The sequence below is a fragment of the Durio zibethinus genome, chromosome 9 (genome assembly GCF_047325235.1).
Source record: "Durio zibethinus cultivar Kanyao isolate XHJ-2024 chromosome 9, ASM4732523v1, whole genome shotgun sequence".
In the NCBI taxonomy this organism is placed as follows: Eukaryota; Viridiplantae; Streptophyta; class Magnoliopsida; order Malvales; family Malvaceae; genus Durio; species Durio zibethinus.
The window spans coordinates 15,645,100-15,652,406 of NC_143170.1; positions in this window are offsets into that span (position 1 = coordinate 15,645,100).

Consider the following 7,307-nt stretch of genomic DNA (forward strand, 5'->3'; position numbering starts at 1 on the left):
CTTACGCATTTCACCCCTCTGGCCGGCTGAGCGCTCGCATGCTCGTTTCGTGGGTTGACTTAGGCATACGGAGTTCATTCCCAGTCTAAGATCGGACCGGATCGAGGGTTGCGGTAACACATGCTGGGCTCGGGCATGTGCTGGAACCGCATTTTTCTTCATCGGGGCACCATCGTCGGAGCATCGCCGGAGAACCTGACTGATGGCATTGAGGTTCCAGCGATCGGGGGGGGGCCGGGGCACTATCGCTGGAGCATTGCCGGAGAACTTGACCATCGGTATTAGAGTTTCGGTAATCGGGGGGGCCGGGGGGTGTGCGCAAATGATGTGCGATGGGTGCTGGTACTTAGCCCTTATATTGGCCCCCTATCCCTCATCAAACCTCGAGAACTTACACCCCCTTAAAGAGCATTTGAGATTTTACAGGTTTGCTTCCAGTAGCCATTAATGTGTCTGAAATGGGGACACTTTTTTCAAATGGTTATAAAATCTTGTACACCTCGAGTTTTTAGCTGATTTTTTTTGTGCATGCCAACAAAAATACAAGGATCATGTCTACCAAGTTTGGAGCCAAAAAACCTTTTGAAAAAATTTTAAAAAATCCAGAACCACAAAATGTTTTAAAAATCATGACAAATAGAAAACGAGTCGTCTTGCCATGAAACTTCACGTGAAGGCTTAAGGGACCATTGTATGAATTTACAAGCCATAAAAATGGCATTGGCACGCAGAAATATGAAGATGTGCCAAAACCCACCTACCACCCTATCGATCCACGGCTTACGCATCCCGTCTCTCTAGTCGGTCTAGTGCCCGCCCGCCCGCCCGCTCGTTTCATCGGTTGGCTTAGGCACACGTAGTTCATTCCTAGCTTAAGTTCAGACCAGACCGAGGGTTGTGCCAGTAGGATCGACAGCACGCAGTGGAGGACCCGGTCGATCCTCGACTTACGCATCCCACCCCTCTGGTCGACTGAGCACCTACATGCTCGTTTCGTGGGTTGGCTTAGGCATATGGAGTTCATTCCCAGTCTAAGCATACGGAGTTCATTCCCAGTCTAAGATTGAACCAGACCGAGGGTTACGGCAGCATATGCTAGGCTCGGGCATGTGCTGCTGCCGCATTTTTCTTCGCTGGGGTACCATTGTCAGAGCATCGTCGGAGAACCTAACCGACAGCATTGAGGTTCCAGCGATCGGGGGGGCCGGGGGGTGTGCGCACATGATGTGCGATGGGTGCTGGTACTTGGCCTTTATATTCGCCCCCTATCCCTCATCAAATCTCGAGAACTTACACCCCCTTAAAGAGCATTTGAGATTTTACAAGTTTGTTGCCAGTAGCCACTAAAGTGTCTGAAATGGGGACACCTTTTTCGAATGGTCACAAAATCTTGTATACTTCGAGTTTTTAGCTAAATTTTTTTGTGCATACGAAAAAAAATACAAGGATCACGTCTACGAAGCTTGGGGCCAAAAATCGTTCCGAAAAAATTTTAAAAAATCTCGAACCGCAAAAAGTTTCAAAAATCCTAAAAAATAGAAAACGAGTCATCTTGCAATGAAACTTCATGTGAAGGCTTAAAGAACCACTGTATGAATTTACAAGCCATAAAAATTTCATTGGCATGCAGAAATATGAAGTTGTGCCTAAACCCACCTACCACCCTATCGATCCACGGCTTACGCATCTCGTCTCTCTGGACGACGTAGTGCCCACTCGCCCGCCCGCTCGTTTCGTTGGTTGGCTTAGGCATACTGAGTTCATTCCCAGTCTAAGATCAGATCGGATAGAGGGTTGTGCCAGTAGGATCAGCAGCATGCAGAAGGGGACCCGGCTGATCCCCGGCTTACGCATCCCGCCCTTCTGGCCAGCTGAGCGCCCTCACGCTCATTTCATGGGTTGAGTTAGGCATACGGAGTTTATTCCCAGTCTAAGCATATGGAGTTCATTCCCAGTCTAAGATCGGACCAGACCGAGGGTTGCGGCAACACATGCTGGGCTCGGGCATGTGCTGGAGCTGTATTTTTCTTCGTCGGGGCACCATCGTCGGAGCATCACCGGAGAACCTAACCGACGGTATTGAGGTTCCATTGATCGGGGGGGCCGGGGGGTGTGCGCACATGATGTGCGATGGGTGCTGGTACTTGGCCCTTATATTGGTGCCCTATCCCTCATCAAACCTTGAGAACACACACCTCTTAAAAAGCATTTGAGATTTTATAGGTTTGCTGCCAGTAGCCATTAAAGTGTCTGAAATGGGGACACTTTTTTCAAATGGTCACAAAATTTTGTACACTTCGAGTTTTTAGCTGAAATTTTTTGTGCATGCCAACAAAAATACAAGGACCACGTCTATAAAGTTTGGGGTCAAAAATCCTTCCAAAAAAATTTTAAAAATCTCGAACCGTAAAAAGTTTCAAAAATCGTGAAAAATAGAAAACGAGTCGTCTTGCCATAAACTTCACGTTAAGGCTTAAGGGACCATTGTATGAATTTATAAGCCATAAAAATGGCATTTGCACACAGAAATATGAAGATGTGCCTAAACCCACCTACCACCCTATCCATCCACGGCTTGCGCATCCCGTCTCTCTAGCCGGCGTAGTGCCCGCCCGCCTACCCGCCCACTCGTTTCATCGGTTGGCTTAGGCATACAAAGTTCATTCCCAGTCTAAGACCGGACCAGACTGAGGGTTACGATAGTAGGATCGGTAGCACACAGAGGGGGACATGATCGATCCCCGGCTTGCGCATCCCGCCCCTCCGGCCAGCTGAGCACCTGCACGCTCGTTTCATAGGTTGACTTAGGCATACGGAGTTCATTCCCAGTCTAAGCATACGGAGTTCATTCCTAGTCTAAGATTGGACCGGACCGAGGGTTGCAGTAGCACATGCTGGGCTCGAGCATGTGCTGGTGCCGCATTTTTCTTCGTCGGGGCACCATCACCGAAGCATCGTCGAAGAACCTGACCGGTGGCATTGGGGTTCCGACGATCGGGGGGCCGGGGGGTGTGCGCACATGATGTGCGATGGGTGCTGGTACTTGGCCCTTATATTGGTCCCCTATCCCTCATCAAACCTCGAGAACTCACACCCCTTTAAAGAGCATTTGAGATTTTACAGGTTTGCTGCCAATAGCCATTAAAGTGTCTGAAATGGGGACACTTTTTTCAATTGGCCACAAAATCTTGTACACTTCGAGTTTTTAGCTTAATTTTTTTGTGCATGCCAACAAAAATACAAGGATCATGTCTACCAAGTTTGTTGCCAAAACTCCTTCTGAAAAAATTTTAAAAAATCCTGAACCGTAAAAAGTTTCGAAAATCATGAAAAATAGTAAACGAGTTATCTTGCCATGAAACTTCCCGTGAAGGCTTAGGGGACCATTTTATGAATTTACAAGCCATAAAAATGGCATTGGCATGCAAAAATATGAAGATGTGCCTAGACCCACCTACCACCCTATTGATCCACCGCTTGCGCATCCCGTCTCTCTGGCCGACGTAGTGACCACCCACCCGCCCATTCGCTCATTTCGCTTGTTGGCTTAGGCATACGGAGTTCATTCATAGTCTAAGATCAGATCGGGCCGAGGGTTGTGGTAGCAGGATCGATAGCACGAAGAGTGGTACCCGGTCGATCCCCGACTTGCGCATCCCGCCCTTCTGGTCGACTGAGTGCCCGCACGCTTGTTTCGTGGGTTAACTTAGGCATACGGAGTTCATTCCCAGTCTAAGCATACGGAGTTCATTCCTAGTCTAAGATCACACTGGACCAAGGGTTGCGGCAGCACATGTTGGGCTCGGGCATGTGCTGGTGCCCCATTTTTCTTCGTCGGGGCACCATCACCGGAGCATCACCGGAGAACCTGACCGGCGGAATTGGGGTTTCGACGATCGGGGGGGCTGGGAGGGGTGTGCGCACATGATTATATTGGCCCCCTATCCCTCATCAAACCTAGAGAACTCACACCCCCTTAAAGAGCATTTGAGATTTTACAGGTTTGCTGCCAGTAGCCATTAAAGTGTCTGAAATGGGGACACTTTTTTCAAATGGTCACAAAATCTTGTACACTTCAAAATTTTAGCTGAATTTTTTTTTGCTTGCCAACAAAAATACAAGGATCATTTCTACCAAGTTTTGGGCCAGAACTCCTTCCGAAAAAATTTTAAAAAATCTCGAACCGTAAAAAGTTTTGAAAATTATGAAAAATAGAAAACAAGTCGTCGTGCCATGAAACTTCACGTGAAGGCTTAAGGGACCATTATATGAATTTACAAGCCATAAAAATGGCATTGGCAAGCAGAAATATGAAGGTGTGCCTAAACCCACCTACCACCCTATTGATCCACGGCTTGTACATCCCGTCTCTCTGGCCGGCGTAGTGCCTGCCGCCCGCCCACCTGCTCCTTTTGTCAGTTGGCTTAGGTATATGAAGTTCATTCCCAGTCTAAGATCAGACCAGACCGAGGGTTGCGATAGCAGGATCAGCAGCACGCAGAGTGAGACTCGACCGATCCCTGGCTTGCGCATCCTGCCCCTCTGGCTGGCTAAGTGCCTGCACGCTCGTTTAGTGGGTTGACTTAGGCATACGGAGTTTGTGGTAGCACCTGCTGGGCTCAGGCATGTGCTGGTGCAGCATTTTTCTTCGCCGGAGAACCTGATCGGCGGCATTGGAGTTTCGGGGATCGGGGGTGCCAGGGGGGGTGCGCACATGATGTGCAATGGGTGCTGGTACTTGGCCCTTATATTCGCCCCCTATCTCTCATCAAACCTCGAGAACTCACACCCCCTTAAAGAGCATTTGAGATTTTACAGGTTTGCTGCCAGTAGCCATTAAAGTGTCTAAAATGGGGGCATTTTTTTCAAATGGTCACAAAATCTTGTACACTTCCAGTTTTCAGTTGAATTGTTTTGTGCATGCCAACAAAAATACAAGGATCATGTCTACCAAGTTTGATGCCAAAACTCCTTCTGAAAAAATTTTAAAAAATCCCGAACCGCAAAAAGTTTTGAAAATCATGAAAAATAGAAAACGAGTCGTCTTGCCATGAAACTTCACGTGAAGGCTTAAGGGACCATTCTATGAATTTACAAGCCATAAAAATGGCATTGGCATGTAGAAATATAAAGATGTGCCTAAACCCACCTACCACCCTATCGATCCACGGCTTGCGCATCCCGTCCCTCTGGCCAGCGTACCGTCCGCCCGCCCGACTGCTTGTTTCATCGGTTGGCTTAGCATACGGAGTTCATTCCCAGTCTAAGATTAGACCTGACCGAGGGTGGTGGCAGCAGGATCGACAGTAGGCAGAGAGGGACCCAGCCGATCCCTGGCTTGTGCATCCCGCCCCTCTGGCTGGTTGAGCGCCCGTACGCTTGTTTCGTGGGTTAACTTAGGCATACGGAGTTCATTCCCTGTCTAAGCATACGGAGTTCATTCCCAGTCTAAGATCAGACCAGATTGAGGGTTGCGATAACAGGATCAGCAGCACGCAGAGGGGGACCCGACCAATCCCCGGCTTGCGCATCCCGCCCCTCTGGCCGGCTGAGCGCCCGCACGCTCGTTTCGTGGGTTGACTTAGGCATACGGAGTTCATTCCCAGTCTAAGCATACGGAGTTCATTCCCAATCTAGGACCGGATCGAACCGGGGGTTGTGGCAGCACATGTTGGGCTCGGGCATGTGCTGGTGCCGCATTTTTCTTCGTCGGGGCACCATCGTCGGAGAAGTTGACCGACGGCCTTGGGTTTCCACCGATCGGGGGGGCCAGGGGGTGTGCGCACATGATGTGTGATGGGTGCTGGTACTTGGCCCTTATATTGTCCCCCTATCCTTCATCAAACCTCGAGAACTCACACCTCCCGAAAGAGCATTTGAAATTTTACAGGTTTGCTGCCAGTAGCCATTAAAGTGTTTGAAATGGAGACACTTTTTTCAAATGGTCACAAAATTGTGTACACTTCGAGTTTTTAGCTGAATTTTTTTGTGCATGCGAATAAAAATTCAAGCATCACGTCTACCAAGTTTGGGGCCAAAACTCCTTCTGAAAAAATTTTAAAAAATCCCGAACCGCAAAAAGTTTCAAAAATCATGAAAAATAGAAAACGAGTCGTCTTGTCATGAAACTTCACGTGAAGGCTTAAGGGACGATTGTATGAATTTACAAGCCATAAAAATGGCATTGGCTTGTAGAAATGTGAAGATGTGCCTAAACCCACCTACCACCCTATCGATCCACGACTTGCGCATCCCGTCTCTTTAGCCGGCGTGGTGCCCACCCGCCCGCCCACCCGCTCGTTTCGTCGGTTGGCTTAGGCATACAGAGTTCATTCCCAGTCTAAGATCAGATCAGACCGAGGGTTATAGTAGCAGGATCGGTAGCACGCAGAGGGAGACCCGATCGATCCTCGGCTTGCGCATCCCGCCCCTCTGGCCTGCTGTGCGCCCGCACGCTCGTTTCGTGGCTTGACTTAGGCATACGGATTTCATTCCTAGTCTAAGCATACGGAGTTGATTCCCAGTCTATGATCAGACCAGACCGAGGGTTGTGGCAGCACATGCTGGGCTTGGGCATGTGCTGGTGCTGCATTTTTCTTCGTCAGGGCACCATTGGCGATGCATCGTCGGAGAACCTGACCGACGGTTTTGTGGTTCCAGCGATCGGGGGGCCGGGGGGTGTGTGCGCACATGATGTGCGATTGGTACTGGTACTTGTCCCTTATATTGGCCCCCTATCACTCATCAAACCTCGAGAACTCACCCCCGCTTAAAGAACATTTGAGATTTTACAGGTTTGCTTCCAGTAGCCATTAAAGTGTCTGAAATAGGGACATTTTTTTCAATAATGGTCACAAAATCTTGTACACTTCGAGTTTTTAGCTGAATTTTTTTGTGCATGCGAACAAAAATTCAAGGATTATGTCTACCAAGTTTGGGGCCAAAACTCCTTCCGAAAAAATTTTAAAAAATCCCGAACCGCAAAAAGTTTCAAAAATCATGAAAAATAGAAAATGAGTCGTCTTGCCATGAAACTTCACATGAAGGCTTAAGGGACGATTGTATGAATTTACAAGCCATAAAAATGGCATTGTCTTGTAGAAATGTGAAGATGTGCCTAAGCCCACCTACCACCCTATCGATCCACGGCTTGCGCATCCCGTCTCTTTAGCCGGGGTGGTGCCCACCCGCCCGCCCGCCCGCTCGTTTCGTCAGTTGGCTTAGGCATACAGAGTTCATTCCCAGTCTAAGATCTGATCAGATCGAGGGCTATAGTAGCAGGATCGGTAGCATGCAGAGGGAGACCC